The 9,788-nt window shown below is 40.4% G+C and overlaps 1 pseudogene across 1 annotated transcript; it reads right to left on the reverse strand.

Annotated features, from left to right (window-relative positions):
* Positions 1 to 6,783: 6,783 nt before the first annotated feature.
* On the reverse strand, positions 6,784 to 7,331 carry LOC308337705 (small ribosomal subunit protein eS10-like; annotated as a pseudogene). Its single transcript has one exon. The product of its transcript is annotated as a small ribosomal subunit protein eS10-like (transcript).
* Positions 7,332 to 9,788: the final 2,457 nt, after the last annotated feature.

Below are 9,788 nucleotides of genomic sequence, written 5' to 3' on the forward strand. Positions count from 1 at the left end.
ACGCTTAAGGACTGAGCCACCCAGGTGCCCCTGTCTTTTTTTTTTTAAAGAGATTTATTTACTTATTTGAGAGAGAATGAGAGCATGTGTGTGAGCAGGGGGAGGGGCAAAGGGAGAGGGAGGGAATCCTCAGGCAGACTCCCTGCTAAGCACAGAGCCCAATGGGAAAGCTCAATCCCAGGACCCTGAGATCACCACCTGAGCTCAAGCCAAGAGCTGGACACTCAACAGACTGAGCCACATGGACACCCCCAGCTTTTCATTATTTTAAACAGTCTCTTTCAAAAAGCCAAAGTATTTAATTATGATGAAGTCCAGTTTATCAATTGTTTTTTCTTGTATGGATTATGCTTTTGGTATTGTATCTAAGAAATCTTTGTCTAACCTAAAATCATATACATCTTCTCCTACGATTTCTTCTAGAACTTTAATAGTTCTAGATTTTACATTTAGGTTCATGATCCGTTTTGTGTTAATTATTGCTTATGGATATCCAACTGTTTTAGGATTTGTTGAAAAGATAATTCGTTTTGGCCACTTCTGGCTACTTCTTCATGAAACTTAAAAAAAATCCTTCTAATCATATAAGTTGCAGATGAATATATTCTCCTTGTAAAATATAAAATCATTTCTGACTACTTTTATATTCCATCTTGCTTCTCCCAACACTCCCCACCAGATAGCAACTCTAACAACATCAATTTGAAGTGTATCCTTCCAGATATTTTTCTACATATGGATACACATACACACATACACACATACAATATTGTATGCTTTGTTTTGTTTAGATATGCTCATAGTGTATGTATCATTCTGAGTCTAGCTTTTTGGTACATGACAACACTTCTCAGAGATCTTTCCATGCTAGAACATAGAGCTCTATTTCATTTTCTTTAGCTGACTCATAGTATCCCATAGGATCACTATAACTTACTTTGTTTCATCATTGCTTGCTTTTTTAGGGGGGCTGTGCAGAGGGAGAGGGAAAGAGAGAATCCCAAGCAGGCTTCATGCCTAGTGCATGAGCCTGACGCCAGGCTTGATCTCACAACCCTGAGATCATGACCTGAGCCCAAATCAAGGGTCAGATGCTTAACCGACTGAGCCACCCAGGTGCCCTGCACCATTGCTTTATTGATGGATATTTAGGTAATTTAGCTTAGAAATTTTTTAAAAGACTTTATTTATTTAAGAGAGAGCGAGAGTGAGAATGAGAGAGAGAAAGAAGAGAGAGAGAGAATAAACAGGGGGGAGGGGCAGAGGGAGAGGAGAAGGAGACTCCCCCTGAGCAGGGAGCCTGACAAGGGACTCAATCCCAGGACCCTGGGATCATGACATGAGCTAAAGGCAGAGGCTTAACTGACTCAGCCGCCCAGGTGCACCTATCTTTAAATTTTTTTGATTAAATTAAAAAATTTTAGGTAGTTTCAATTTTTTTTTTCTACTGCTATAAAGAATGTTGTAGACGAACATCCCTAAATCTGCTTTTGGTGCCCATGTGTTTCCCTAGGTAGATACCAAGAGGTAGAATTTACTCAACGAATACCTATATAACAATTACTATGTGCTAAGTGCTGTTCTAAATGCTTTACATATATGGACTCCTTTAATCCTCACAGCAACCCCATGTTTTCATCCTTCTTTTACAGATGAGGAAACCAAGGCACAGAGAGGTTAGACAATTTATCAAAGGTCACACAACTAGTCAGTAGCAGGCAGAGTCAGAATGTGAACTCAGATCGTTTGGATCCAGAGTTCAGTTTGCCGGGTCACAGGGCAGGGGTATTTTTAATTTTGTTTTTTTCTTAAAGATTTTGTTTATTTATTTGACAGAGAGAGAGAGAGAATACAAGCAGGGGGAAGTGGTAGAGGGAGAAGCAGGCTCCCCGAGGAGCAGGGAACACGATGCGGGGCTCCATCCCAGGACACTGGGATCATGACCTGAACAGAAGGCAGACGCTTACGACTGAGCCACCCAGGCGCCCCGGTATTTTTAATTTTAAAAGACTTGCCAATTGGCCTCCAAGGGGGCTGTATGGATTGCACTCCCACCAGCAGTGTATGAGAACATTCCTGTCCCTTCGCCCTTACTAACACTTAAAACTTTAAAAATAGCCTTTTTCTCATTACCAACAACAATGTCTAACAACAACTAATATTTTTGAACACTATGTTCTAGCACTGTACTAAATACTCTATATGTTTTTTCTTCTTTGACCTCATCGTGCTTTACTTTCTCTTAGAGTACAATCTCTGCTGATACACGTTAATTAGTGTGTTTGTTTACTACCCCACCCCCCCCCCCCACCCCCCCCCGCCCAGGATGCCTGCTCTATGAGGACAAAGATTTTGTCTCTTTTGGTCACTGCTATCTATCTTCAACACCCAGAACTAAATGTTCATTGACTGACTGACTGACTGACTGAATACATGAAAGGAAACTTTTATGCCAGAGGAAATCAAGGCTGAGTGAGATGACGCCAATTACCCCAACTCCCACTAGCACACAGCGGAGCTGGGTTTAGAAGACAATCTAATTCCATTGTCAGTGCTCATTAACAGTTTAGCGCCCTGTGATCTCTTTTCCATTTCTATAATTATGTTATTTCACGGATGTTACATGTGTGGAATCATGCAGTATATATCTTTTATAGATTGGCTGTTTTTCACTCAACATCATTTCCTTGATGTTCATCCAAGTTGTTCATTTCTTTTTATGGCTGAATAGTATCCCGTGGTAGGGATGTACCACTGTTTGCTTAACCCATTGAAGCACATCTTAGTGGTTTCCAGTTTGGATCTCTTAGGAAGCAAGCTGCTGAGAATGTTTGTGTATAGGTTTGTGTGAACATAAATTTTCATTTTTCTGAGGCAAATAAATGCCAAGAGCGCAATTGCTGGGTTATATGGTAAGTTTACTTTGATTTAAACTGCCATATTCTAGGCCACAGTGGCCGAACCATTTCACATCCTCACCAGCAATATGCGAGTGATCCAGCTTCTCTGCATCCTTGTCAGAATCTGGTGTTGTCACTGTTTTTTATTTTAGCCATTCTGATATGAGTGTGTATCTCCTTGTAGTCGTTTTTTAAAAGATTTTACTAATTTATTTGATATATATATAGAGAGAGTGCATGAGTGGGGTGAAGGGCAGAGGGAGAAACAGACTCCCAGGTGAGTGGGGAGCCTGATGTGGCATCATGACCTGAGCTGAAAGCAGCTGCTTATCCATCTGACCCACCTAGGCGCCCCTCTCCTTGTAGTTTTAATTTACCTTTCCCTAATAGCCCAGTGATGTTGACCACCTTTTCATGTGCTTATTTGCCATCTGAAAATTGTTTTTAGTGAAATGCCTCTCCATGTCTTTTGCCTATGTTCTAATTGGATCCTTTGTCATTTTACTGTTGAGTTTGGAGAATTTTTTTTTACATACACTGGTTTGGAGAGTGCTTGAAATATTCTAGATACTAATCCTTTGTCAGGCATGTGGTTTGGAAGTATTTTCTTTCAGTCTGTAGTTCGTATTTTCATCCTCTGTACCTAGGCTTTCAGAGAGCACAAGATTGTAAATATCACAAAGTTAAATGTATCCATTTTTCCTTTTCTAGATAATGCCTTTGGTGTCAAGTCTAAGAATTCTGCACCTAGCCCTAGGTTTTGAGGATTTTCTTCTAAAAGCTTTTTAGTTTGTTTTATAACTAAATCAGTTATCATTTGAAGTTAATTTTTGTATATGGTATGAACTTTAGGGTTCTTTTGTTTTGATTTGTTTTGTTTTGCCTATGGATGTCCAGTTGCTCCAGCAGCATTCTTTGAGAAAGCTATCCCTCCTCTTTTAAATTGCTTTGGAAACTTTGCCAAAAATAATTTGGTCATATTTGTGTGAGTCCATTTCTGGATTCTCCATTCTGTTCCATTGACCTATTCTCCTTCAGCCACCATCACTATCTTAATTGTTGTAGCTATATCGTAAGCTTTAACATTGATTAGAGTAATTCTTCCCACTTTCTTTTTTTTTTTTTAATAAAGATTTATTTATTTATTTATTTGACAGAGAGAGAGAGAGAGAGAGAGAGAGACAGTGAGAGAGGGAACACAAGCAGGGGGAGTGAGAGAGGGCCAAGCAGGCTTCCCGCTGAGCAGGGAGCCCCATGCGGGGCTCTATCCCAGGACCCTGGGATTATGACCTGAGTGGAGGCAGATGCTTAATGACTGAGCCACCCAGGCACCTCCCACTTTATTCTTCTTTATCAAATTGTTTTGGCCACTCCAGTTCCTAGGCCCTTCCATATAAACTTTGGAATAAGCACAAATATGTCTACAAAAAACTTGCTGCGATTTTGGTAGAAACTGCATTAAATTTATAGAATCATTTAAGTGCTCTATGCTTTCTTTCGTCAGCATTTTGTAATTTTCAGATGCAGATCCTGACCAGGATTTATAGTAAATGTGTGTATATATATATTTATGTATATTTGCATATAAATATATATGTATACGTACATACATATATGTATATATATAGTGATGATATATGGTATCATGTCTGAGATTTCGGTTTCCATATATATTACATATATCATATATATATAATATATTTCAGTTTCCACATTTATATATAAATATGATTGCTTTTTGTGTGTTGATCTTACTGCCCTTGGACTTCTTGAGCTCATTTATTCATTCTAGGAGTGGCTTTGTAGATTCCTTGGTATTTGCTATTGGACAATCATGCCATGTGCAAATAGGAAAAATTTTCTTTCTTTGTTTCTGATCTGTTTAGTTTTTATTTTTTTTCTTGCCTTACCATAGCGAGTAGGACTCCCAGTGCTATGTTGAATAAGAATAATGAATGTATATCCTTGTCTTGTTATCTTGTTATCCTTATCCCAGTCCTAGAGAGAAAGCATTAGTTTTTCTCCAGTAAGTATGATGCTAGCTGTCGGGCTTTTTGGAGATGCTCTTTATGAGGTTGAGGAAATTCCCATCTATTCCTAGTGTACTGAGAGGTTGTTGTTGTTGTTTTAATCATGATTTGCTGTTGGAGTTTTGTCAAATGCTTTTTCTGCTTTACCTGGTATGATCATATTTTTTTTCTTCTTTACTTTGTTGACATGGTAAATCATGTTGATTGAGGTTAAATTTTTGTTTAGAAAATCAGAGATATTGGTCTATAATTTTCTTCTTTTGTGTATTGCCTTTGTCTGGTTTTGATATCAGAGCGTTACTTGGGAGGCATTTCCTCCTCGTATTTTCTGGAAGATGTTGTGTAAAATTGGTGTTGATTCTTCTTTGAACATGTCATAAAATTCTCTAGTAGAAAAGATCTGGGCCTAAAGATTTCTCTTTAGCTCTTTAATTATACAAATTCAATCTCTTTAATGGCTGTGGGACCATTAGCCTATTTCATCTTGATAGGGCTCTGGTAGTTTGTGGGTTTTGAGGAATTGGTCCATTTCTTCTACATTGAATTTAGGAGTGTGTAGTTATTTGCACTATTCTCTTCTTATTCCTTTAATAGCTACAGAACCAGTAGTGAGTGCCATCCTCTGTTTCATTCCTGATATTGGTAATTTGTGTTTTCTCTCTTTTTATTTGTGTCAGTCTTGCTCGAGTTTTGTCAATTTTATTGACTTTTTTCTGAAGAACCAGCTTTTTGTTTCATTGATTTTTCTCCATTGTTTTTCTGTTTTCAATTCCATTGATTGCTGCTTCCATCTTTATTTCCTTCTGTTTCCTTGGTTTGGGGTTTATTTTGCTCATCTTTTTCTTGGTTCCTGAGGTAGACCATGAGTTTGAGACTTTTTGTCTCTTTCTAATGTGAACATTTAATGCCAGACATTTCCCTCTCTGCTTTTGCTGGCATCCCGCAAAGTTTTATATGTCATATTCTCATTTCCATTCAGTTCAATATATTTTTTAAAAATTTCCTTTTGGGGGGGCACCTGAGTGGCACAGTCAGTTGGGCATCTGACTCTTGGTTTCAGCTCAGGTCTTGATCTCAGGGTCATGAGATCTAGCCCCATGTCGGGCTCCACCCTCAGTGGGGAGTCTGCTTGCGATTCTCTCTTCCCCTCTCTCTGTCCCTCCCCCCCTTCTCTAAAATGAATAAGTAAATCTTAAAATAAAATAAAAATTTCCTTTTTGAACCAAAGATTATTTAGAACTATGCTGTTTAGCTTCCAAGTGTTTGGAGATTCTCCTATTATCTTTAGGTTATATTGACTACTGGTTTGATTCCATTGTTGCCAGAGAACATAATCTGTATGACTTCGGTTCCTTTCCATTCCTTAAAGTTTGTTTTTTTTTTTTAAGATTTTGTTTATTTATTTGACAGAGAGAGATCACAAGTAGGCAGAGAGGCAGGCAGAGAGAGAGGTGGGTGGGCGGGGGGCGGAGTAGGTCCCCTGCTGAGCAGAGAGCTCTACGCTGGCTGGATCCCAGGACTCTGGGATCATGACCTGAGCCGAAGGCAGAGGCTTTAACGCACTGAGCCACCCAGGAGCCCCGCCTTAAAGTTTGTTTTATAACCCAGAATACGGCCTGTCTTGGTCAGTGTTCCCTGAGTATTTGAAAAGAATATGTATTCTTCCGTTGTTGGGTGAAGTGTTTTATAAATGTCAATTAGATCCTCTCAGTTGATGGTACTGTTGAATATTCCTATAACTTTGCTGAATTTGTCTAGTTGTTCTATCCGTTGCAGAAAGGAGATGTTGAACTCTGCAACTGTAATCAGAGATCTGTTTTGCCTTGCAGTGCTCTCAGTTTTTGCTTTGCGTATTTTTTTTTTCTGGCTACAAATTTATTCAATACAAAACAATCTCCAACTTTACTGAGGTGGCTGACCACGTCCACGACCAAATCCACCTCTGAACTGGAACTCAGTTGCTGACCCAGCCCCGGCCTCAGCTTTCTTGTCGGCACCAGGGGGGCACAGCGCTTCGTCTGTAGGTGTCTCTGTCAGCTTCCCCTCATGTGAGTCTTGCAGGTCGCTCTCCCTCCAGACCTTTGGGCCGTGGTCTGCCAGTCTCAGGGCGGCTGCGGTGCAGAGTGGCAGGCACAATCTCGGGGGGCAAGTGGAGGTAATCATGCAGTTACTGGATACCCTCGTTGGTAAGGTACCAGTAGAAATGTCTCCAGGCAAACTGTTCCTTTACGTAGCCTCGTGATTTGAGAGACTGCATGGCCTTCATGACGTGAAGATTGGGCACGTTCTTGTCTGCCAACTCAGGGTGTTTGGGCATGTGGACATCCTTCTTGGCCACCATCACTCCCTCCTTGAAAAGGAGTTCATAAATGGCAATTCGGTTCTTCTTGGGCATCAACATCGGCGGCTGCTACGTCCGCGGCCGGAGCTGGAAAGGCAGGGCTGTATTTTTTTTTTTTTTAAGTAGGCTCCATGCCCGGCATGGAGTCCAGTGCAGGACTTGAACTCTTGACCCTGAGATCAAGACCTGAGTTGAGATCAAGAGTCAGCCACTTAACCGACTGAGCCACCCGGGCACCCCTGCTTCCTGTATTTTGCAGCTTTGTTTGTTGGTGCATACACATTTAGGATTGTCATGTCTTCTTGGTGACTTGATCCTTTTACCATTATGTGATGTCCCTCTTTGTCCCTAGTAATCTTCTTTGCTCTGAAGTCTCCTTTATCTGCTTTTAATATAACCATTTCTGCTTTTTAGTATATGTGCTGCCGAAGCGAGCACGACCATTTCTGCTTTTTAAAAAATTACTGTTTACATGGTATATCTTTTTTTTAAATTATTCTTTTACTTTCAGCCTACCTCTATTGCTATGTTTGAAGTGAGTTTCCTGAAGACAGGATGTAGTTGGGTTGTGTGTGTGCTTTTTTAAAATCCATTCTACTTATCTCTCTTTCGAGAGAGAGAGAGAGAGAGAGAGAGAGAGAAGTAGGCTCCATGCCCAGCGTGGAACTGACACAGGGCTCAATCCCACAACCCTGAGATCATGACCTGAGCAGAAATCAAGAGTCGGTCTCCTAACGGACTGAGCCACCCAGTCACCCCTACTTATCTCTTTCTTTTAATTGATGTATGTAGTCCATTTATGTTTAAGGTTAATTACTGATATCTCATGGCTTAAGTCTGCCATTTTGTTACTTGTTTTCTGTTTCTCATGCTTTTGTTTCTTTTTGCTTGCTTACCTGTGAGTTACTTGAACATATTTTAGAGTACCATTTGGATTTATTTATAATGATTCCGTGTATACTGCTTTGTACAATTTTCTTAGTGTTTGCTCTAAGTAGTATTGTATACATAACAACACTTACTGCGGCTTACTGGTGTTCAAGTGAGTTCAGATTGACTAAATTCTATTGATCTGCCTTCAAGTTCACTGATTCTGTCCTCTGTCACCTCCACTTTATTATTGAATCTATCCAGTGAGGTTTTTACTTCAGTTATTTTTCTTTCATTCTCTAATTTCCACTTAGCTCCTTTTATAACTTCTGTTTTTTTGTTGAGATTTAAACTTTTTTGTTTCAAATGAATCTGTAATTGTTTGTTGAAGTATTTTTATGATGGCTGCTTTAAAACCTTTGTTGGGTAATTCTAGTATCTGATTCACATTGGTGTTGGTGTCAGTCGATTGATTGTCTTTTCTCATTCAAATGGTGATTTTCCTGGCTTTTGTTATGATGAGTGATTTTCTGTTGCATTGTAGACATTTGAGTTGAGCTAGGAGACTCTTGATCCTGGTTCAATCTTCTACTTTAGTAGGCAGTCACCCTGTTTAGGTTTAGCATGTATGTTCTGGTTTATTTCTATGGGTTGTAGTTCCAGTGACCATTTAGTTTTCCAAACCCTTACCGTGCGTTTCTTGGTCTGCTTCATTTTTCTGTTGTCCCTGGGGGTTCCTGCTCAATCCTTGCTGTGCTGTCTGCAGGGGGAGAAGGTGCTTCCCTGAGCTGCTTGTTTTTTGCTGGGTGATCTTCTGGAGGGAGGGGAAGGTTGTTGAAGCCACTGGTGGCTGGATTTCCTTATGCCCCTGGGTAGAGGGTAGGGAGATACCGGGCTTTGTTGCTGCTACTGCTACAGGAAAATCAGGCTGCCTGGGAGTGTCCTAGTTCTGGAGTGGGGACTGAGACAGCCCAAGGCTGTTGCTGCAAGCAGACTGGACCGCCTTCTGGGACTTTGGTTGTGGAGCAAGGACTTAGATCCTCACAGCAGGTTTCCAGTCCGTGTGTGTGTGTGTGTGTGTGTGTGTGTGTGTGTGTGTGTGTGTAACTGTTGGTTTGGTGGTTTTGGCTTCTTTGGCACCCAGTCCAGGGGAATATATATATATACACACACACACACACACACACACACACACACACACACACACATATATACATAAGTATATGTATACATATATACAAACGTATATACATATATACACATATATATATGATAAAAGGAAAACCGAGGAGGCAGATAGTAACTAGACTTATCATGGTGACCACTTTGTAATGTATATAAGTGTCAAATGCCTATGTTGTACACCTGAAACTATTATTATTTTGCATGTCAACCATACCTCAACAAAAATATATTCTCTCAGGGTGTCTGGGTGGCTCAGTAGGTGAAGCCGCTGCCTTTGGCTCAGGTCATGATCTCAGCGCCCTGAGATCGAGCCCCGCATCGGGTTCTCTGCTCAGCAGGGAGCCTGCTTCTCCCTCTCCTCCCGCTTGTGCTCTGTCTTGCTATCTCTGTCACTATCTCTATCTCCCTCTCAAATAAATAAATAAAACCTATACACACACACACACACATATTTCTTTTATT

Source organism: Martes martes (assembly GCF_963455335.1).
Source record: "Martes martes genome assembly, chromosome: X".
Classification (NCBI taxonomy): Eukaryota; Metazoa; Chordata; class Mammalia; order Carnivora; family Mustelidae; genus Martes; species Martes martes.